This window comes from Pelobates fuscus, chromosome 1 (genome assembly GCF_036172605.1).
Source record: "Pelobates fuscus isolate aPelFus1 chromosome 1, aPelFus1.pri, whole genome shotgun sequence".
Taxonomy (NCBI): Eukaryota; Metazoa; Chordata; class Amphibia; order Anura; family Pelobatidae; genus Pelobates; species Pelobates fuscus.
Window position 1 is genome coordinate 317,114,695 of NC_086317.1, and position 24,242 is coordinate 317,138,936.

Here is a 24,242-nt window from a genome sequence, read left to right on the forward strand (position 1 = left end):
CTATTTAAATACAATTCGCATTCCAGTTCTCACTTAAGTAAATAACCCTATACGTTTAGCGTAGTGTTGTTTACATCATATTTGAGAAGTTATCATACTGTATTGGTGCTAAATGATAGCAAATTTATCTTAATCATTGTGTATATAAGTATAACCAAAAATTATATAAACCAAAGCTTTAACTCAAAATTATAAATGTAGTTAAAACATCACGCCAAATCAACTGTCAAAATACAGATGATTAACATTTCAGCAGGCACGATCTTGTTCACAATTCAGGTCTGCAATGTGCATCGTACTAGTTTTTATTGTGAATGCAACTTAACCATGACAATGTTAGTGTTGGTTGGCCTAACCGTTTGGAAAATTCTCAGTCTAAATACTATGTATTGTGAGAACAGACTATTTTACTTTGTTATGAAACCCAGTATTAACATCAAATGTGACATGGGGCTTCTTTATATGAAAGGCATTTGGTAGTTACTTGTTATATCTCCAATAATCATCCTTGCTATACGTCAATGAGCATCCAGTGGCTAATATGCTTACATTTTATATATTAAAAGCAGGGTCAATTTGTTGATTATGTTCACTTAACAAAGTATTTAAGTTAGAAGCCAATTTGTTCTAGTTAACCATAATGTTAATTTCTACAAAGTAATAAGTAACTATTCTTGGTAATACTTTGCTTCAGCATGTCAACACATTGTTATGTAATAATCTGTGATCTTGAATATACAACAAGGTTATAGTATTATATTGAAGTGAGGGACTTGGATTACTAAAATATTATCTTTTGTGTGGGAAAAAAAAACCCTGTAAAGTTATAAAAGAGAATCAAATATTATGGAAACATTAATACTGCTACTTGCTTTATGTTCAGTACATGCAACGATTATGTTTAGAAGTATAAAATGTATATGAAAGTAAAGGAACATGCTTAATATAATTTCCAAAATATTTTGGCTAAAGAAAAAAAAGACCAACACCACCAATCTTTGATTTTTTTTTAATAGTAAAGTTAGGGTGCCACTAGTTTATTCTGGAGTAAAAATATTCCCACCCCTCCAAAAATGGTATTGATTATAGTGTCCACCTCCCCTGTGCAATATGCATATGTATATTGTTATGCCTATACAGTGGTAAAATTAAATAATGTAATGTATCTGCATTCATACCTGCTTTCTCATCATTTGATCTTTAATTAAATTCTAGTTACCATAGCATCAAATATGCTGTTACGTACATTTGACCTATTGACACGAGTTATAGTGTCTCGCAAGAAATTTGTCATTTGTGATCTTCTATATATTATGACCTACATTCCAGAAGGTGCTCACATTTTTACACAAAAGATTTTCATACATTAAACTATAGCTTTAATAATCATGTTTTGGGTCTTAAAACATAGAGAGTGTTGGATGTAATGGTTTACTGACGAACTGAGCTGAGTTCTGGTTGTAACTGACACTTCTGATACTCAATTAGTTAGAAGTACAGGTGGCATCAGCATCGTTATAAGACTCTACTAATTCCTTCCATTTTTAGCCATTTAATTTCGCTCTAGATTTCTTGAATTTATTTTTTTTGAATATCTAAGTATTAGCAAACATTTGACCAACCTTGTATAAATTAAAAGGTTAATAATCTCTTCCCTTATAATTATAGAAAAGTTGTTTTAGTGACATGTAAGGGTCAACCTTATAGATTTGATATCTGATACATCTAATGCAATCAAAGGGCCACTTGATAATGAGAACTGAGTTTATTATCATTTACACATTTATTTACAATAAGGAATACACTACAAATGCTTTTGTTTTCAAGCAAACATAACCAATACAATTAAATATCCAATTTGTGTTACTGGCCAGTTAAAGAAACTATGTAAGAAAAGCAAACATTATAAAAGATTTAATGTGTTGATAATTATATTGAATTGTTTTTCATTGGAAATGAATAAAACATTTATAAATGTATTAGATTAGAGTGTGTGTATTGTTGAAGAACATATAATTTGTTTGGTCCTTATAGTAAAAGTGATACAAAATAATAGTTGCACAGTGTCTTAAAACTTTTTATTTAACTAAGAATTGTAGAACAACTTCTTCTAAAGCATTCTCATCAATGCGTATCTGATGTTGCTCAGAACACTTTAAAAATGAGAGGCACAGCTCCTAAAATCTAGTGCAAAATGTGTGTGTTATTCATATAGAAATTACCCTAATAATCATAATTTTGTATAGGCATATAAAGTGTTGATTTGCCAAAAAAACAATCAGAGAGACAAATTTCAGTGAATATACCTTAAAAAATAGAAAAATAAATAAAATTATGGTCCAAGAAAAAAAACAGACAAACACTAAAAAAAAATTTTGTTTGGTTCAAGAATCCAGAACATGAAGAAAACTGCTTTTTGTGTCCTGTCATTGTCACACTGTACAAAATTAAAATCTACTCTGTGCAGCTTGCTGTCTATTTTTCCTATGTTGTCCTCCTTTTTGGTATGGGTTATATACAAAAAAACAAAAAACAACATTTGGTATTGGATTTTCTTTCCTGGGGAAAATAATTTGGTCTTCTCTTAGTGTCTTACATTACTATCAAAAAATATTTTGTAGCTTGTTTATTTCTTAGATGTCTAAGACACTTGAAATAACCACTGTTCATGTTTATAGCAAGCAATGCAAATTATTGTAAAGGACTTGTAATGTCTTTCATAGCTGAATGTCATGTAAATGACCTTGGTCTTGATCTTTGTAATTTTTTTTAAGTTACAGCTCAGTTTTTAATCGAAGAAGGTTGCAGGCACCTCTCATTATATTAGCCATTGAAAAAAGACTACACACTACACTCCTCGCATTCTATATTTTCAGTTCTTGACACGTTGTAATTGTATATGAAACATTTATACTATGAGCTTGTTTGCGCAGGACACGTACAATTAAGAATCACTTGAAACATTCCATATCAAGGGATTTCCAAAATAATCACCTCTGTTTCTTTTTAATTCTAAAAGTAATATGTAATTTATTTGTACATCAAATGAAAAATTATCAATTTTTAATTAAAAAACAAACAAATCACAGTATAATGAAAGGGCTATTTTTCCAAATATCCTTTTTGTATACCAGTGTCCTCTCTAAGTGATGTTTTTCTCCCATATGTGCCATAATACTCCCACATTTGATATGCCATAGGTATCACAACCTTAACACCTTATTGTTCCTCATATTATACTCATATGCATATTTTGTCACATAGTCCTGAATATATATTGCTCCAAATATACTATACTATATACTATTACATTGGCTCATGTATGCTTCCCCATATGTTATTATACTGAAATATTATAAATTGCAGCCTATGCTGTTATGTTGCCTGCTCTATAACCTCAATATGTTTTTCCACCTATAAATTGCTCCCTCCAAAAATGCACATGGGGAGTGACGTAGACACAAAAAGAAGACACAAAACACAGAGACACATGGCTAAATTAAGTGAAATTTGTAATAAGTAAAATTAATGTACAAAGCAATAACAATGCGTATGCACTATGTTAATCATATGTTAGTCTCAAAACTATTTACTAAATCTATTCTTAATGCTTGGATTTTCTTGCAATGTTATAAAATGTTTACATTATTTGTGCTGCAGGCTGAAGAATCTTTACTAAACTACTACTTTTTTGTTTTGTTTTTTAAAACAACCTACCTTTTATTCACAAAACAGTCAGTTCTGATGAGATAACTACTGATCTATCCAAAGTAATCATTTTTTTTTTTTTTGGGGGGGGGGGGGGATTCTTAAACTTAATTTAATTATTTTAAATGATAATAAACAAAAAATGTGAGTGCTGATTTTGAAAATAAAAACCATCATAATCTTATAATATAAAGACATCATAATCTTATAATATAATGTTAACAACAATTAATGGTATAATAAACCAAATACATATACACAAAACTACAGAAGGAATATAAGACTTGGGAAAATCCAAGCATGGAAATATAATCCCCTAAAATATTTGACAAATACAGACCACATAAATAGGTACTAGTAAGACTACCACAAGATGACCATGTAGTGTATTAAATACCCATACATTTAATTTTTATGTATATGTTGTATAAACCATAAAGTATTTATAGATTGTGTAATCTGGGTATGTATTGATTGCATCTTGTGTATTTCATACATTAAATATGAAGCTGATGATAATTTTTAACCATAGTTTGATCACATAAATACTTCATATCAGTGTATGCTGTTTGAGATTTTCTTCCTGTTCTCAACATCAAAGATTTTTTGTAACTCAAGAGAAACCTTGAATATTTTTAAAAATACTCCCATTCCACCTTTGATCCTGTAAATTCCAAGATCTTTATGGATTGAGGAGAGATTTAACAAGGAAAAACAGGTTTGGATTTCTTGTTATTTAGTATATTTTGAACTTGTACTTCCTATAATTTTTGTATATTTCCAATATATTATCTAACTCTTAAGTATACATATTTCAAAATCAAACCCATCCATCTGTCACTACTAAGGGCAAGCTGAGCAAAATGAAAACAAGGTACAGTCTCTGCTTTGACACCCATATACACTAAAATAACATATCATGGTAAAGTTAAACTACACCATATTTATTGTAGGTTAGAAGCTTGGCTTCACCTCTTGTCTGTGTTTATATTAACAACTTATGGAATTGGTATCATCTTTATAGCATAATTGTAAAGCCCTGTGAAATATGCAGATGCTTTGTAAAAACAAATAATAAAAATGCTAATTTAGTTTAATATAGAGTTATATGAGAAATACTTAAAGAACCACCAATGGCACTCCACCAATGGCACTTATATCACTTCTTTAAGTGGTCTGGGTACAGTGGCCCTGTTTATTTTGCTCTTTTTTTTTATATTCTTTATTTTTCTTGTGCATTGGTAATAACACAGGTATACATTGACATTTAGTATATCCTTGAGCAGTGGGGAGACAATAGTAGTTTGTATGTCAAGACAATCTGCACATTTTTTTTTTGTAAGAGTAAAAGTAAACATTGTAAGAGATCACAATGACAATAATGCATCAGGAAGCACAGGTTTAGGTTGGATATGCATGAGTAATCATCTGATGAGTAACGAGATATAACGTGCATAGATGCATTATAAAGTTTAAGCACGTCAGACCAATTTAGCATAGGGCATGAGGAATAACCACTAATTGTACAGTTTGATAACAAGAAAACACCCTTATCTAGGCTGATTAAGTATGATAAACGCGGTAGGCATGGCTTAAGCAGTATGCATATAGTTACATGCTATGTATACAGAAGTGGCTGCGTACACCACTGGGGTCGAGCCCAACACCACGAGTGTATCTATATAATTCAAATTCAAACAGGGGGTATCTAAGACATGTATGTTTAGTTAGACACATATCACCCCGGGCCCAGACACGTCAGTATAACCCTCCCCTACCCCAATTTAAGGTACAGCATTATCAGTAACAGAACCCCGCAGTCCCGGTCTTAGAGCATGTGAAAAACAGAGCAGTTTAAGTGCTAAACAACACCTACATGCTAGGTGATTCTCATATGTTAAACCATATTTACATGTGGGATAGTTATTATAGATTAAACTGCATGTTGGTCGTGTTCGGCTGGTAGCGTCCATGTAGGTGTCGCAGCTGACACGGTGTAAGGGAGCTGTGTTTTGCCCCTCTGCGGAGTCCTGTAAAGGCTGTCAGCCCACCCCATCCTTCAGCTTTAATGGAGAGTCCATCTCTGTGGGGCATTGGGCTAGTAGGGGGTCTGAGTGGTGTTGTGGTGGGTAATCCGCTTCGGTCTCTGCTTCGTAGGTGTCCTCGTTAGGCTTAATGTGCTCCGGTTGCAATTTGGTTGTCTTTGTGCATCGTGGGCTTATCAGAGCTGGCTGTGATACGCCGTATGGCAGTCTAGGAGCACTGCGCAGTGCCTTGCCTGGGAGACCCACGCCCCAACGAATCTGGAGGGTAGGTTGTTGGTTGCTGGGTGTCAGATGGCTGCAATGCGCTGTGCTCTCTGGCCCGCTACCCTTCTCCTTTTTCCTACTTCGGGCCTGCCCCTGCTCTGGAGCCTCGATCTTGCGTTGCCCCTGGGGGTTAGATGTCTCGCCTGGGTATCATGGTGGGTATTTGCTTGATGCAGTGGCAGGCGCTGAGCCTTTTCGTGCCTGGTTGTCTCGTTGCTTGCTGTAGGCTCAGGGAGGGAGCTTTTCATCCCTCTGGCATCTGTGCACATGGCATCTGCCATCTTGACTGGCGCGTCCAGGCCCCATTTCATGGTGATAGTGTTAGGGTCTGTCACAGCGGTCTCGGCCCCAGGGTGTGGACCGGGATCACCTCCACCGGTCCAGAGGGGGGGGAACAGGGCCGTGACCACACAAGTTTGGGCCCCGGGCTGGGTTCTGTTGGGCAGGACAGTGGGGCAGCGGCCGTCTGTCCCACTTACCGCCGGAGTAGGCCCCGATTGGGGCATCAATGCCCGCTCCTCCAGGGGACTGCAGCTCGATGAGTCAGCCTCACCCTGGATCCAGTATCCCCTTTGCTTTGATGACCGTCGCTGGTGGTCGGTTTTAGTGTTTAATAGCATAGTTTCAGGCTTAAAGTTTGGTGGCTTGCAGGAGCTGAGTGTGTATGCGACCATCCAGCTTGGCGGTCCGGCCCCGCCCCTTTGCTCTTTAATCAAAAACATTGCCATCTAGACATCAATGTTTTGTTTAAAGGGTTAAACACACCTTTATTGGCTGTCTTCCTGATGCTGAACATCATCAAATACAGCTTATAGGGAAGCATTGAATAAAGTCTCTGAACGAGACGAAACACAAAGACATTTTAAGTTCGGTTTTTACTTATTCCAGACTGTATGATATTGCACCTTCAAGGTGGCCGCTGCCTTTTTTTAAGTCAACGGTTGCAGCACACCACAAAATCTTGGCTTTGTGTGCTCTTTTTCTAGTTTTCTGGCTTACTTACCTTAGCCCAGAGTGTCCACTGTATCAGTGCATCTGGATGTACCATGCCTGGGCTGCATCAGGGTAGAGCTCACTGAGGATCCTGTATCTGAGATCGTTCCTGCACTTTCATCGATTGAAGCATCAGCAACCTCTGAAATTGTGGAGCGGCCCCCCATGGATAAGTACTTTTGTGTGGTCTATTGCAGATATGTTTTCCTATTATATTTTTTTCAGAGGTTGATACATGATGTTGTTTTTATTGTGGTGCATTCATTGATCATTATTTATAGGCTGCTTAAATACTGTATCTTTCACACTATTTATTGAATAGCTCCTTTTTTATTTTTAGGGATTAGTTTTACAGTCTGGCCATTTATATAGATCTTTGGTCTGCATATTTGTATATATTTTTATATGTTTGGACAATTGTCATCACACGGGCATTTGATTTGTAGTTGTTTTGACGGCATTACAATTTTAGAAGCCACTGTGATACAATGTTTATAGTATCTTTCTGAGCCCAATTGTCTTTGTCTGATGATGTAAGTAAATTGTTGTTACGATTATATAACTAGTCTATGTAATTACATATGACTATTTCTTTTGAATGCTCACACTATATTTTATATTTCAGAATTCTATTTTCTAGTCGCTCCCATTTGGTAAGCAACAGCCCTTTGTTGATTATTATTATTATTATATTTATAGAGCGCTGTCAAATTCCGCAGTGCTTTACAATGGGTGGACGAACAGACATGTAGTTGTAACCAGACAAGTTGGACACACAGGAACAGAGGGGTTGAGGGCCCTGCTCAATGAGCTTACATGCTAGAGGGAGTGGAGTAAAATGACACAAAAAGGTAAGGATAGTATTAGACTAGTGACAGTCGCAGAAGAGGAATCAGTTGGGAGCTATTAACAGTTTAATTGATACGCTCTAACGGAGGAGGGAAGCGAGTTCCACAGGAACGGTGCAGCCCTCGAGAAATCTTGAAGGTGAGCATCAGAGGTGGGAGTACGGACAGAAGATAGACGTAAGTCTTCAGCAGATTGCAAGGGCCTAGACGGGACATACTTGTGTATAAGGGAGGATAGATAGGTGGGAGCAGCATTATGTAGAGATTTGAAAGCAAGAACCAGAATTTTAAATTGAGCTCTATATTTTATAGGAAGCCAATGTAGGGACTGACAGAAGGGTGAGGCATGGGAGGTGCGGGCAGACAGGAAGATGAGCCTCGCCGCCGCATTCACTATGGACTGTAACGGCACAAGTTGGGAGCACGTAAGACCACTGAGAAGCGGATTACAGTAGTCAAGGCGAGAAAGGACAGTGGAATGGACCAACACCTTAGTCCCATCTGGTGTTAAGTAGGGGCGGATGCGCGCAATGTTTTTGAGACGAAATGACGGGATTTGGCGATAGATTGAACATGAGGCTTGAAGGAGAGGTCGGAGTCAAAGAGAACACCTAGGCAGCAAGCCTGCGTGGTGGAGCTGATGGTAGCACCATTGACTTGGAGGGAGACAGACACAGGAGTAACAACATTTGAGGGAGGAAAGACCAGAATTTCAGTTTTGGTCAAGTTTAGTTTAAGGAAGTGGGCAGCCATCCAGTTAGAAACAGCACAGAGGCAGTCAGAGACACTAGTCAAGAGGGACGGGGAGAGATCAGGAGAGGACAGGTAGATTTGCATGTCATCTGCATAGAAATGATATTGGAAGCCAAAGGAGCTAATGAGTTTACCAAGGGAGGCAGTATAGATGGAGAACAGTAGGGGACCAAGGACTGAACCTTGGGGGACACCAACAGAGAGGAGTTGGGGAGAAGAAGCAGAGCCAGAGAAAGAAACACTGAAAGAGCGCTGGGAGAGGTAGGAGGAGCACCAGGAGAGAGCAATATCTTGTAGACCGATATTGCTGAGGATGAGAAGAAGCTATTGATGATCAACAGTGTCAAAAGCCGCAGACAGGTCAAGGAGAATTAGGACTGAGTAGTGACCACGAGATTTTGCAGCGAGTAGATCATTGGATACTTTGGTCAGTGCCGTTTCCACAGAGCGGAAACCAGACTGAAGCGGGTCTAGCAGAGAGTTGGACTCGAGGAAGTCTGTCAATCTTGCATACACAATTCTTTCAAGGATCTTGGATGCAAAAGGCAGTAGCAAGATAGGACGATAGTTGGATGGGGAGTTCGTTGATGTTTTATTATTATTAAGATCTGTGTTAACTACTATACTTCTAGTTTTTTCACGCTTTTGATTGGACTGTGTAAGGCAATCGCTGCGCATGCACATTTTGTCCCCAATGCTTCTCTATAAGAAAGTTTGGATTGGATGGTCATTGTACAAGCGATGTCTCCATAATGACATAGTGAAAGGAGTAACAGTTGGCAGCACTGAGTGAGTCTCTGTGCTGAGAAAAAAAGGTACAAAATATATATTTTTTTAACAAATCTTTACAGGTCAAAGGGGGTGGTGGCCATGAATCTAAATGCTAAATAGGGACTAGGACACTACGTAAAGAATACATGTTTGTTTTCCAAATGCAATAGTGTTCCTTTACAGTAACAATCGCATTTGTAACAATATGTGCAAATGGTTATAACATGGATATAGGTATTTTTAGGCTTCTTTTTGAATGTGTTGATAGCCTTCTTTCTTTATATTTTATGATTATATATGTTGTTTGCTTGTAACCTACAGTGCAGTAATTTGGTGGTATAATTTATGATTAAATACCCTGCAAGATACTAGTTGGTCTCCAAAACAAAAAGTCTATAGATTAAAAAATTAAACTATTTTAGGATTAAGACTGCAGAGTAACCTTGAGCAGATTGCTCTGCTTCAGGTGGAAAACAAAAAAAAACCAAAAACAAACAGTAAAATGTCCACAGCAGGGTTTCCAAGCTGTTCAGACAAGCCTATAAAAGAAAATCAATACGAAATTCTGAAACATTTTGAGCAATGATAATTGTGACTTGCTACATTGGTTTCTGGACAGTTGAGACATTTTGGTTACATTCCAACATGCATTCTCAATCATGGTCATTTTTTCTCTTTTTCCCTTTCTTTTAGTAGCTTTTTAATGAGAAAGCTACACTGTCACTCCAGAAACGCTGTTGATGTAGATGTTCTTTATTATCACAATGCAAAACCTCACTTGCTTATTCTCCTGTACCAAGTCTGAGCAGGGGAGTTTGTTAATCAAAACACGTTTTAAATCATTTTCAGAGACAACATTGCCTGACTTCTATTTTTGCTTTGTTTCTTTGTGCCTTCACAAGCCATTTTTTGATGACTGAGAAATAGAAGAAGAAGATGAGAAAATAATGCAGCACAAATACAGTAAGCCAGACATCCCAATAGATTTGGTGAGGTTCCTTTAGTCTAGAAAATGAAATATTTTCTATTATTGCTGCAAAGCTTGGCAATTTTTTATTTCCCAAAATAATATTTGAGTGTGAAAGTTGCACATTACATGTCTAAGATATACATTTTCTGATTCATTTCTGACCAGTCTGGTCCCAATACATTTCCTTGTCTGTAGGTGTTTATTAAAATTATATATAAGTATATAATAGCCCTCCCTGTATTGCTTCTCCTTCCAGACTACGAGACTTAACATGGAAGCTATATATTGTATAAGATAGCTGTTGTTAAAGGCCATACAGGTGTGCTTTAAATGTTTTTATATGTATTTTGCAGTATTGGTATGAAATATCTCATAAATAAGTATGAAAATTCATTAGTGTTGGATAGGGTGGGGTACTGTTTGGATATAAATCTTTGCTGTTAGGTTACTAATGGCCCACTAAGGGCATGAGTTGACTGCTCTGTAAATAAGGTTTCCAGGTCTGCAGTGATGCATAACTTTAATGCACGGAGAAGTATTAACCCCTTAACCCCTTAAGGACCAAACTTCTGGAATAAAAGGGAATCATGACATGTCACACACGTCATGTGTCCTTAAGGGGTTAAGGACACATGACATGTGTGACATGTCATGATTCCCTTTTATTCCAGAAGTTTGGTCCTTAAGGGGTTAAAGGGACACTATAGTCACCAAAACAACTGTAGCTTACTGAAACAGGTTTAGTGTATAGATCATGTCCCTGCAATCTCACTGCTCAATTATCTGCCATTAAGGAGTTAAATCACTTTGTTTCTGTCCATACCTTCACCTCCCTTGGCTGTGGATCATTTAGCCTGCTTGGAAAGATGGTTTCATTTTCAATCAGATGTTAACTTGCTTTAGAAGGTTTAATCTCCTGGTCTGTAAATTGAACCTTCACCCCTACAAGGTCTAGCAAACTATTAACAGTGCAGGAGATAATACATTATACATTCAACAAACTGTGCAAAACTGGTAGTATAAACAAGGTGATTTAAGTTAGACTGCAGAGGCATGATATATACAGCAAAACATCTTCATTAAGTTAAAGTTTTTTTGGTAAGTATAGAGTCACTTTAAGTACCAAACAGGTTACTGGTGAATATTGAAGCATAATATACACTTTTATATAACCTTTACCATATAACTTGTTATAAATAAGAACCAGAGGGCTGATTATGTAAGTGCAAATTGAATTATATGTCCACAGGGTTTAGTTTTCAGCAATGCATATGCCTTAACTGTGGACTGTAATATACAGACAACAAATGCAGATAATCAGTGACTTTTATCTTGTTAGATGCAATAAAGGATGAGCTTATTCTTGGACTACTGAGCATGTGATAGAAACACAGGAGCAAAACTAGTTATATCTAAAGCTTATTATGTCATCATAGCATGTACCGTATCTTCTCTATCTGGACTGTAACATGTAGGCAACCTGGGAATGATAATCAGCGTCATAGAGCTTTTTAGAAATGATAAATAGTGGACTGAGTCTTAGTGTTCTGAGCAAGCAATATAATTACAGGGACTGATTTAGTTAGTCAATTGAAAGGCTTCTTTTTCTGAACAAAGAATGGGTTTAACCCCTTAAGGAAACATGACATGTGTGACACGTCATAATTCCCTTTTATTCCAGAAGTCTGGTCCTTAAGGGGTTAAAGACTTCAGCTAAAGAAAAAAAACTGGTTTACCAAAATGAAAAACATTGAACACGTGCAAGAAATGCAAATTGACTTACAATTGCAACTCATCATATAGCAATCACATTCTCGGAAAAATATACTCTGCTTAAGTGCATGCATTTTTACACTGGTCAGCCACATCATTGAATCCACTAACAGGTGAAGTAAATAACATTGATTATGTAGTTACAATAGTACCTGTCAAGAGGTTGAATTAGGCAATAAGTGAAAAGTCAGTTCTTGAATTTCATGTGTTGGAAGCAGGAAAAATGGACAAGCAAAACGATCTGAAAGACTTTGACAAGGGCCAAATAGTGATGGCTAGATGCCTGGGCAAGAGTATCTCCAAAACAGCAAGTCTTGTGGGATGGTCCTGGTATGCAGTGGTTAGAACCTACCAAAAGTATGGGTTATGGTCACCTACAGCATGTACATGTGCATCAATTTGTCATCAATTTGCAGAACTGATATAATTCAATAGCTATTTGGTTGGCTATTAACACTTAGTATAACAATAAGTAAAGACAATGCACAAGATATGTAGATCACCTGTTTACATTCTTTTATAAAATCTATCACAGGACCTTCGAGATCTGCCTAGTTTTTCACTAACATCCTCCTGAATGTTACCTTTTATGAGCAAGTGTAACAAGAGAAGCAACTGAAATAGCCCAAAACCTGTAATGAACTGAATACCTAACTACTATAGTTAATCGCCCAGGACAACAGAGAAAGAACTGTCAAATATGTACCATAAACACTTGGAATTTAAACATGCTGCCAACTTGGCATCCATGTACTTTATAATAAAATAACAATGTCAGTCTCGATAAGGAGAGAAGTGAGTCAGTTCAATGGTCATATTCTTAACACTATGGTGCTGTGGAGGAAAAGTTTTTAAACCAACCTTTCCTCCATCCTCACTGCAGTCTATCAGTGACTGGCCCCACCTCCATGGCTGAGATCATCAAATGTCTTAATGATCTCAGTGAATCCAAAGCATGGAGAAGCCATTGCGCATTTGTTGCACTAGTCATGCTCCACAGCATTCGTTGCACTAGTCATGCCGTGGAGATGCTGAATGTAGCTAATAGGAAGCACCTCCAGTAGACATCTGAGTGACTGTCTTTAGAGCTGTACCGAGGCAGCAATGTAAACACTGTCCTTTCTCTGACGATGAGATGAGCTTTTCTTGGTTGGGCCTCTCCACATAGTGGACAGGTGAACAAACAATAAACCACTGACCATATAAAAAACACTCCATTCAGCTTCTGTGTTTGATAGGTAAAATTAGAGGTCATATAGCAACACTATTGTACAGGGAGTGCAGAATTATTAGGCAAGTTGTATTTTTGAGGATTAATTTTATTATTGAACAACAACCATGTTCTCAATGAACACAAAAAAACTAATTAATATCAAAGCTGAATATTTTTGGAAGTAGTTTTTAGTTTGTTTTTAGTTATAGCTATTTTAGGGGGATATCTGTGTGTGCAGGTGACTATTGCTGTGCATAATTATTAGGCAACTTAACAAAAAAACAAATATATACCCATTTCAATTATTTATTTTTACCAGTGAAACCAATATAACATCTCAACATTCACAAATATACATTTCTGACATTCAAAAACATAACAAAAACAAATCAGTGACCAATATAGCCACCTTTCTTTGCAAGGACACTCAAAAGCCTGCCATCCATGGATTCTGTCAGTGTATTGATCTGTTCACCATCAACATTGCGTGCAGCAGCAACCACAGCCTCCCAGACACTGTTCAGAGAGATGTACTGTTTTCCCTCCTTGTAAATCTCACATTTGATGATGGACCACAGGTTCTCAATGGGGTTCAGATCAGGTGAACAAGGAGGCCATGTCATTAGATTTTCTTCTTTTATACCCTTTCTTGCCAGCCACGCTGTGGAGTACTTGGACGCGTGTGATGGAGCATTGTCCTGCATGAAAATCATGTTTTTCTTGAAGGATGCAGACTTCTTCCTGTACCACTGCTTGAAGAAGGTGTCTTCCAGAAACTGGCAGTAGGACTGGGAGTTGAGCTTGACTCCATCCTCAACCCGAAAAGGCCCCACAAGCTCATCTTTGATGATACCAGCCCAAACCAGTACTCCACCTCCACCTTGCTGGCGTCTGAGTCGGACTGGAGCTCTCTGCCCTTTACCAATCCAGCCACGGGCCCATCCATCTGGCCCATCAAGACTCACTCTCATTTCATCAGTCCATAAAACCTTAGAAAAATCAGTCTTGAGATATTTCTTGGCCCAGTCTTGACGTTTCAGCTTGTGTGTCTTGTTCAGTGGTGGTCGTCTTTCAGCCTTTCTTACATTGGCCATGTCTCTGAGTATTGCACACCTTGTGCTTTTGGGCACTCCAGTGATGTTGCAGCTCTGAAATATGGCCAAACTGGTGGCAAGTGGCATCTTGGCAGCTGCACGCTTGACTTTTCTCAGTTCATGGGCAGTTATTTTGCGCCTTGGTTTCTCCACACGCTTCTTGCGACCCTGTTGACTATTTTGAATGAAACGCTTGATTGTTCGATGATCACGCTTCAGAAGCTTTGCAATTTTAAGAGTGCTGCATCCCTCTGCAAGATATCTCACTATTTTTGACTTTTCTGAGCCTGTCAAGTCCTTCTTTTGACCCATGTTGCCAAAGGAAAGGACGTTGCCTAATAATTATGCACACCTGATATAGGGTGTTGATGTCATTAGACCACACCCCTTCTCATTACAGAGATGCACATCACCTAATATGCTTAATTGATAGTAGGCTTTCAAGCCTATACAGCTTGGAGTAAGACAACATGCATAAAGAGGATGATGTGGTCAAAATACTCATTTGCCTAATAATTCTGCACTCCCTGTATATGCTGCCCTAGATACATATAGAATATGACTTTCTATCAGCAATGCATTTGGTCAAAATAATTAATATCTCTTAGTTTGCGTCTTTCCTATTTTTAACTGTGATAAGTATATTTTTAATTAGTGATGTTGTGCAGGTATATGTTTTAAATGTACTGATTCATTCTAAAGACCCTTTCAACGAGATCTCTGTATATGCCATTGTGCAAAACATAGAACATTTTATGCAATTAAGCTTTGTTATTTACAAGCATTGAGATTTAATACTAAGCACGCATCAAGGACTGACCTATGTCTATAATTAGAGTGTTTGTTATTGCTTTCCACACACATTAACTACATGTTCATCCAAGAAGCATTACCTGTCGACATCTAGCTTATTGAGTGTTACAAATTATGTGATTTATATATTTTGAACCGCAAAATAGTTTTCAAATAAACAGAAAAATAACACCTTTCCTAATGATTAACTATTTTTTTTTCTTCTTGTAATAATATTGACAAATAATTAATGCATTACATATCTAATTATAGTAGATACAGATCACGTAGATTTAAATCAACCAGAAAAAGAGATAAAGTGATTTACAACATATATTTAAATTTTTACTCATTTTCTTAACTAGTCTGCCTGCAGAGTATTGTGTTCTTTACTGCTTCTGGCAAATAAGACCTAATTGACTAATCGCTGGAAACCACAGGTTTCTATGTAAATAGTTTTTTTATTTTTTTATTTTTTAAGTTAGAAATACATTGAGCTATAGGGCATATGCCAATGTTAATTTAAAAACATATATATCAATAAGTATGTACTCCAGTTTTTTTAACAAGCATGAACACTCCACTCCCATGTAACAGTAAACAGAGCTATATAGGGAACATCATATAACGAATAGATGCTAGTTAATGGATGTGCAGAGCAAATAGTATTTTTCTCAATTTGAAGGACTTGCGTGGTATATTCCACTCTAAGGAAATTATTTCCAGAAGGCAATGAGTAGCATATGAAGGTCTATTGATGATTACATATATATCTAGATTCCCTTTATTGATAGTATGAAAACAACAATAAAATCATAAAATGATTCTCACATTAAACACTAATCCATATTGCCAGCAAAATGAGCTTTATCAATAATTTCACATTTATGTCAATTGCAGAAGAGAGTCCCCAGTTGGTGTGCTATCTATATCTCAGCAGTATACTCTGAGTGCTTAACTTAACCTGTTTTATATTTTTCTATATCAGATTTATTTATAAAAAATACTTTTAAATTGCTCTCCTCTTCATATTATTTTTTTATTTATTTTTTCATTATAATTATTATTGTAAATGTATGGCATAGTTATAAAGTATAATTGTATAGCTGAATGGTGCCTGCTGTAGCGGTTATGATCGATGCAAGGAGTGCACTGGTGCCCTCCCAAGGTAGTCTGTCAAACTATTTAGGAACAGTTTTATAATTTACCTAGGTCCCTCTGGTTGTCTATACCCACACTGTCCATGTCCATATTCTTACAGCTCCAGTTAGCTCCTCTGAGTCAAGCAGGAACATGCATGGCTGCTTTCCTTGTCTAAGTGTGGCATATGTATATCAGGCAATGCTTAGCTTAGGAAAGAAATCTGGCTTCTTCTGCATGATAAATCATATACAATGCAGGAGACTGGGAGACACGGTTACATTACCAAACTGTTCTAAAACTGATTTTTCGTATTACATATAATAGACAATTTAATTATTTATTATTTATTTGTGCATTGTAGGGAGTGTTATTATTCATAAATGGCATGTCACTGCAAAGTACTTAGGCTAAAAGAAATGTTCTAAGCATTTTACACTTCATCAGAACTTGACAGCTTTGTCTGTACAAATACTGCATCTTCAAATAAAAGATTTAAATAGACATAATCAGATAGAATTAGTAAAGACATAATTAAATGTACAAATAGTGAAATACAAATCATCGTGAATTAAGCATTGTTTTGGTACGCATGCAATATATATATATATATATATATATATATATATATATATATATTTAAAAATAAAAAAATAAACTATTGGAAAAAAATGGTGACATTGTCTTCCCAATGAATTATGAATCGGCACCACTTTCTCTGAATATATAATATGGGGACTTTACCACGTTTTTCAGTTTTTCCTAATGGAAACTGTTACTTGTACAAAGCTAGAAAAAGGTTAATGTAAATGTTTTTATTCATGCATTCAATCAAGGAGTATTGCAATTTGAAAACTCTTGACAGTGGAAATATAAATGTAATGTTACAGATGTTTATAACAATTAATATTATTATTATTATTATATTATTTATAGAGCGCCGTCAAATTCCGCAGCGCTTTACAATGGGTGGACGAACAGACATGTAGTTGTAACCAGACAAGTTGGACACACAGGAACAGAGGGGTTGAGGGGCCTGCTCAATGAGCTTACATGCTAGAGGGAGTGGGATAAAATGACACAAAAGGTAAGGATAGTATTAGACTAGTGACAGTTGCAGAAGAGGAATCAGTTGGGAGCTATTAAGAGTTTAATTGATACGCTTTTATGAAGAAGTGGGTTTTTAACGATTTTTTGAAGGAGTGGAGACTGGGTGAGCATCTAACGGAGGAGGGAAGTGAGTTCCATAGGAACGGTGCAGCCCTCGAGAAGTCTTGAAGGCGAGCATCAGAGGTGGGAGTACGGACAGAAGATAGAAGTAAGTCTTCAGCAGATCGTAAGGGCCTAGACGGGACATACTTGTGTATAAGGGAGGATAGATAGGTAGGAGCAGCATTATGTAGACATTTGAAAGCAAGAACCAGAATTTTTAATTGAGCTCTATATTTTATAGGAAGCCAATGTAGGGACTGACAGAAGGGTGAGGCATGAGAGGTGCGGGCGGACAGGAAGATGAGCCTCGCCGCCGCATTCATTATGGACTGTAATGGCGCAAGTTGGGAGCACGGAAGACCACTGAGAAGTGGATTACAGTAGTCAAGGCGAGAAAGTACAGTGGAATGGACCAACACCTTAGTCGCATCTGGCGTTAAGTAGGGGCGGATGCGCGCAATGTTTTTGAGATGGAAATGACAGGATTTGGTGATAGAGTGAACATGAGGCTTGAAGGAGAGGTCAGAGTTAAAGAGAACACCTAGGCAATGAGCCTGCGTGGTGGAGTGATGGTAGCAACATTGACTTGGAGGGAGACAGACACATGAGTAACAACACTTTAGGAAGGAAAGACCAGAATTTCAGTTTTAGTCAAGTTTAGTTTAAGGAAGTGGGCAGCCATCCAGTTAGAAACAGCAGAGAGGCAGTCAGAGACACTAGTCAAGAGGGACAGGGAGAGATCAGGAGAGGACAGGTAGATTTGCGTGTCATCTGCATAGAAATGATATTGGAAGCCAAAGGAGCTAATGAGTTTAAGGGAGTCCAAGGGAGGCAGTATAGATGGAGAACAGTAGGGGACCAAGGACTGAACTTTGAGGGACACCAACAGAGAGGAGTTGGGGAGAAGAAGCAGAGCCAGAGAAAGAAACACTGAAAGAGCGCTGGGAGAGGTAGGAGGAGCACCAGGAGAGAGCAATATCTTGTAGACCGATATTGCTAAGGATGAGAAGAAGCTGTTGATGATCAACAGTGTCAAAAGCCGCAGACAGGTCAAGGAGAATTAGGATAGAGTAGTGACCATGAGATTTTGCAGCAAGTAGATCATTGGATACTTTGGTCAGTGCCGTTTCCACAGAGTGCTTAGCATGGAAACCAGACTGAAGCGGGTCTAGCAGAGAGTTTGATTCGAGGAAGTCTGTCAATCTCGCATACACAATTCTTTCAAGGTTCTTGGATGCAAAAGGCAGTAGCGAGATAGGACGATAGTTGGATGGGGAGTTAGGGTCAAGATTGGGCTTCTTTAGAATTGGGGTTACAGTTGCATGTTTGAATGGCGATGGAAATATACCAGAAGAGAGAGAGAGATTGAGAATTTTAGGGAGAGGTGGAGAAAGAGAAGAAGACAGAGTACGGATGAGATGCGAGGGAATTGGATCTAGGGAGCAGGTGGTGGGGCGGGAGGACTGGAGCAGAGCAGAAACCTCTTCCAATGTAGCGGGTGCGAATTAACATAGAACAGCAGAGGGAGTGGAGTTAGGGGAAGTATTGCAAGGGGGAGGAGAAAGATGAGAGATCTCTTCTCTGATTGTAGAGATCTTGTCAGTGAAGTGAGTTGCAAAGTCTGAGGCAGTCAAGTTAGTAGGTGGAGGAAGTACAGCAGGGCAAAGAAGAGAGTTAAATGTGTGAAATAGTCGTTTGGGTTCGCAGGAGAGTGTGGTTATGAGGGTATTGAAGTAATTAACTTTTGCAGAGGAAAGAGCCAAGCTGTATGAGCTCAGCATAAATTTATAGTGGAGAAAGTCAGATGCACAGTGAGACTTTCTCCAACAGCGTTCCGCAGTTCTGGAGCATTTTTGGAGGTATCGAGTGAGCTTGGTGTGCCAGGGTTGTTGTTGGGGGGGCCTGCGGCATTTAAATGTACAAGGTGCCATGATGTCTAGTTGAGAGGAGAGGGTGGAATTGTAGACGGAGGTTGCAGAACTAGGACAGGTGAGGTTTGAGATAGGTAATAGGAGAGTTTGGAGATTAGTGGAGAAATGCTCTAGGTCAAGACATTGGAAGTTTCTGTGAGAGTGATGTTCAGATGGTGGTGTCAATTGGGTCTTAGGTATGCCAATGTCAAAAGTCAGCAGATGGTGGTCAGATAGAGGAAAAGGAATATTGGAGAGATTAGAGGCAGTACAGAAGTTGGTGAAGGCAAGATCAAGAGTGTTTCCTGCTGTATGGGTTGCTAAATTGGACCATTGCGTAAGGCCAAAGGAGGAGGTTACAGAGAGCAGACGAGAGGCATCAGTGCAATTAGGGTTATTGATTGGGATATTGAAATCCCCAAGTATAAGGGAAGGAGTGCTAGATGAGAGGAAGTGGGGAAGCCAGGAAGAAAAGTGCTCAATGAATAGTCTAGGATAACCGGGGGGGGCGGTAGATGATAGCAATTCTTAAAGGAGTGGGTTTAAATAGGCGGACAGTGTGAACTTCAAAAGAAGAAAAGGATAGGGCAGGGGAGTTATGATTGGTTGAAAGGTACATTGAGGGGAGAGAAGGATGCCTACGCCACCTCCTTTACAGTTGAGTCCGGGAGTGTGAGAGAATTGTAGCCCACCAAAACATAAAGAGGCAGGAGTAGCACTATCAGAGGGGTACAGCCAGGTCTCTGTAAGTGCAAGCAGTGTGAGTGGGTTTGAGATGAAAAAGTTGTGTATGGTTGTTGATTTTAAATTACTGCAGATGGAGCGGGCATTCCAGAGTGCACAATGAATTTTGGTAAGTGAGGATAAAGGGCAGGGTATTGTGATGAGGTTTGTGGGGTTTCTGGTTGTCTTAGTGTGTGTAGAGAAGGTGAAGGGCCCTGGATTGGGAGAGGCATCACCAGCTGCTAGAAGTAGGAGGAGAGAAAGTGACAGGAGGTGTGAATGGGTTTTGTATGCATAGGGTCTAGGATGAGATCGATTGTGGGTTGGAGTGAGAGAGTAGAACAATGAGTGTAAGGCATGAGATGAGAGAAGGGGGGAGTGTAGCAGAGAAGGGCATATGTAAATGTGGATGGGGGATGAGTGAAGTGGGTGTAAGGAGAGATTTTTATACTGAGGGAGACTGAGGAAATAAAGAGGAGGAGAAAACAGATCATTGCTAAATTGTGAAAAATGAAAATTGGAGATAATTGGAATGTCAAGAGCAGGTGAAGGTAGGAACAATGTGTTTTATGGTTTAAAAAAATTCAGGAGTGTACTAATAAGAGGCAGGTTTTATTTTTGTTTTTGTTTTTTTAACCTAACTAAAATGTAGGTGTGACAGACAATCTATAAATGTAATAATGAGCATGGGGTGGGCATCAGGCTTGTTCACTGAAGGAATGGGCTTGCAAAGTTGGGGAATCAGGCTGTTGAATAAAGAGATGTGAGGGTCAGAGAGCTTGCAATAAACGTAAGGGAGGGGGAAATGTATCTAGGTACAGAGATGGATATTCAAATAAAAACAAACATATCAATAAGAAAAGGGAGGGGTCAGAGGTCAGTCACAAATAAGAGGGGAAAAAAAGAGGAATGCATATAGGTGAATAAAACAATTACATACAGGGATAGCATAACAGACAAGATATAAATACAAGAAAATATACAATGTACACAAGATATATTAAATAAAAATAAAAAAAAATGTACAGGGTGGTTAAGTTAAAAATAAATGAAGGTGTGCAGGATAGAGTCGTAGTATGGTCTTCCAGAAAGGCTACCTTTGCAGACGATCAGGTTTGCTCACTGAAGGAATGGGCTTGCAAAGTTGGGGAATCAGGCTTTGCAGACGATCAAGCTTGCTCACTGAAAGAACGGGCTTGCAAAGTTGGGGAATCAGGCTTTGCAGACGATCAGGCTTGCTCACTGAAAGAATGGGCTTGCAAAGTTGGGGAATCAGGCTTTGTAGACGATCAGGCTTGCTCACTGAAGGAATGGGCTCGCAAAGTTGGGGAATCAGGCTTTGCAGACGATCAGGTTTGCTCACTGAAGGAATGGGCTTGCAAAGTTGGGGAATCAGGCTTTGCAGACGATCAGGCTTGCTCACTGAAAGAATGGGCTTGCAAAGTTGGGGAATCAGGCTTTGCAGACGATCAGGCTTGCTCACTGAAGGAATGGGCTTGCAAAGGTGGGGAATCAGGCTTTGCAGACGATCAGGCTTGCTCACTGAAGGAATGGGCTTGCAAAGTTGGGGAATCAGGCTTTGCAGACGATCAAGCTTGCTCACTGAAAGAACGGGCTTGCAAAGTTGGGGAATCAGGCTTTGCAGACGATCAGGCTTGCTCACTGAAAGAATGGGCTTGCAAAGTTGGGGAATCAGGCTTTGCAGACGATCAGGCTTGCTCACTGAAGGAATGGGCTTGCAAAGTTGGGGAATCAGGCTTTGCAGACGATCAGGCTTGCTCACTGAAGGAATGGTCTTGCAAAGTTGGGGAATCAGGCTTTGCAGACGATCATGCTTGCTCACTGAAGGAATGGGCTCGCAAAGTTGGGGAATCAGGCTTTGCAGACGATCAGGTTTGCTCACTGAAGGAATGGGCTTGCAAAGTTGGGGAATCAGGCTTTGTAGACGATCAGGCTTGCTCACTGAAAGAATGGGCTTGCAAAGTTGGGGAATCAGGCTTTGCAGATGATCAGGCTTGCTCACTGAAGGAATGGGCTTGCAAAGTTGGGGAATCAGGCTTTGCAAACGATCAGGCTTGCTCACTGAAGGAATGGGCTTGCAAAGTTGGGGAATCAGGCTTTGCAGACGATCAGGCTTGCTCACTGAAGGAATGGGCTTGCAAAGTTGGGGAATCAGGCTTTTGAATAAAGAGTTGTAGCACCAACAGAGTACAAAGGTTTCTTGATTCTTTGAAGAGTCAATTTGTTGCGAATGCAACAATTTAATGTAACTGGAGTACATCCTTATTAGTTGAATCATATGATGCTGACAATGATGAGTTTAACATTTCACTGTACACCTGGAAAGTCAAGTATAGGGTTTAGTCATAGGAACTACAGGATTCTGTTTACGACAATCAGAATTCTGTCCTGTATAAGACATATGCATATTGTACCTGCTTGAAGTCCCACAAGACATTCTTTGGCTGAGAGCATCAGTTGGCCAATTTATTATTTTTTTGTGGATAGGGATATGCACAGAATTAACAGTAATCAGCCTGGAACTCTTGTTTTAGGTTGCTTTGTAATTCCCCAGTGACATGACTGGAGAGAGAAATGCTGCACATAAAGACTCCATGACCACTTAAAATCACAGGAATGATCATGGTGCTTAGAGTAACCCTTTAGCCATCGGAGGTTTGATATGCATATTATAAGCTAGTTTAAACAGCGGTGACTGGTGAAGTGTAAAGAGTGTAAAAAGGGGCACTGCCACTTAACTACAAGGACTTAACCCTGGACCCAATGAGACATCATGCACTGTTCAGAACTATAAACCACAGCCACTTTAAAGATGGCCAACTTCACCTACTAATGCTTTTACCCAATGGGGAGAGGCCACAACTGCCCCTATTTATTAGTTCCACTGAGTTTACAAGCAATGTAATAAAAAATAAAAAAGCAATATGTTTTAGAAATCAGTAAGCAGAGTAAATTCTTAATCTGCTTAGAGAATAATGCCCTCTAGACCTATTCAGTTCCTGCCTCTCTCTCTCTTTCTTTCTCTCAGTCTTTTTCTCACATACATTTGCTTTGTGAACCTAACATAAAGCAAACAGAAACCAGCATAAGAAATTCTATAGAATATAATATTACAACTATTTTCAGCATCCACTGCAAAATTGCACCAGCAGACCTTCACGAAGACTGCTTTTTAAAAACAGCATAGCACAAGACATAGTAACCATAAAACATCCTATTGTTAAAACTTGAAACACGTTAAAAGTCACCTAAAAACCATGATTCACGCTAAGATTAAAGCAATTTACAACTGTTGTACAAAGTACCAAAATCATCCTAATGCAATAAATAATGATGACAAAGTTAACCTGATTCATTGCCCCTATGGGAAATAATTGTACATGGTCTAAAAAGTCAGTAGTACATATTACCTTAACTATAACTATCTCTCCCACTAATTAGTAGGAACTTCAACTCTGTGCTACAGACAGACAAGCTAACTCCTTCAAAGGGAATATTACACATAATCAAACGTTTCAGCACCCATTATTGATTTTTCAGCAGTGACAATAGGTGATGGTAAAATGACAGTACTTAATGGTTACATTTGCCAAAATGAACACTTGATAAAGGGAGGTGAAACATTGAGTTAAATGTAATATAACGTATTGCCTTTTTTTTATGAAGGAAGCTAGCTTTTCAGTATATAAGAATTTTTGAGCAACTAAAAGAATAAGTCAATTAAAAAGTGAAACTACAGTATACCCACATTGGAAACAGAATGTAATTCCATCTCAAGTAATATAAAATTCTTGATTACAAATAGCATTTACTGTTAGAGAAAACAAGTGCATTTCTGGTCCTCTGCTTCCAAAGAGATTTCTTTAGAAGGATGTTTTACTTTACATTTATTTTATTTTTTTTGCAGGACTGTGCACGCCCTCCTGTCCATTCGAACACTGTATTTTGATTTAGCATTTTGAAAATTGTTCTGATTGTTTTTATATCCATGCTTTAATAAAACAAAACTAAG

General features: G+C 38.4%; 1 protein-coding gene across 1 annotated transcript in view; it reads left to right on the top strand.

Annotated features, from left to right (window-relative positions):
• Positions 1–24,242, top strand: part of GABRG3 (gamma-aminobutyric acid type A receptor subunit gamma3) — a 647,580-nt gene that overhangs the window by 78,295 nt on the left and 545,043 nt on the right. The window lies entirely within an intron of this gene.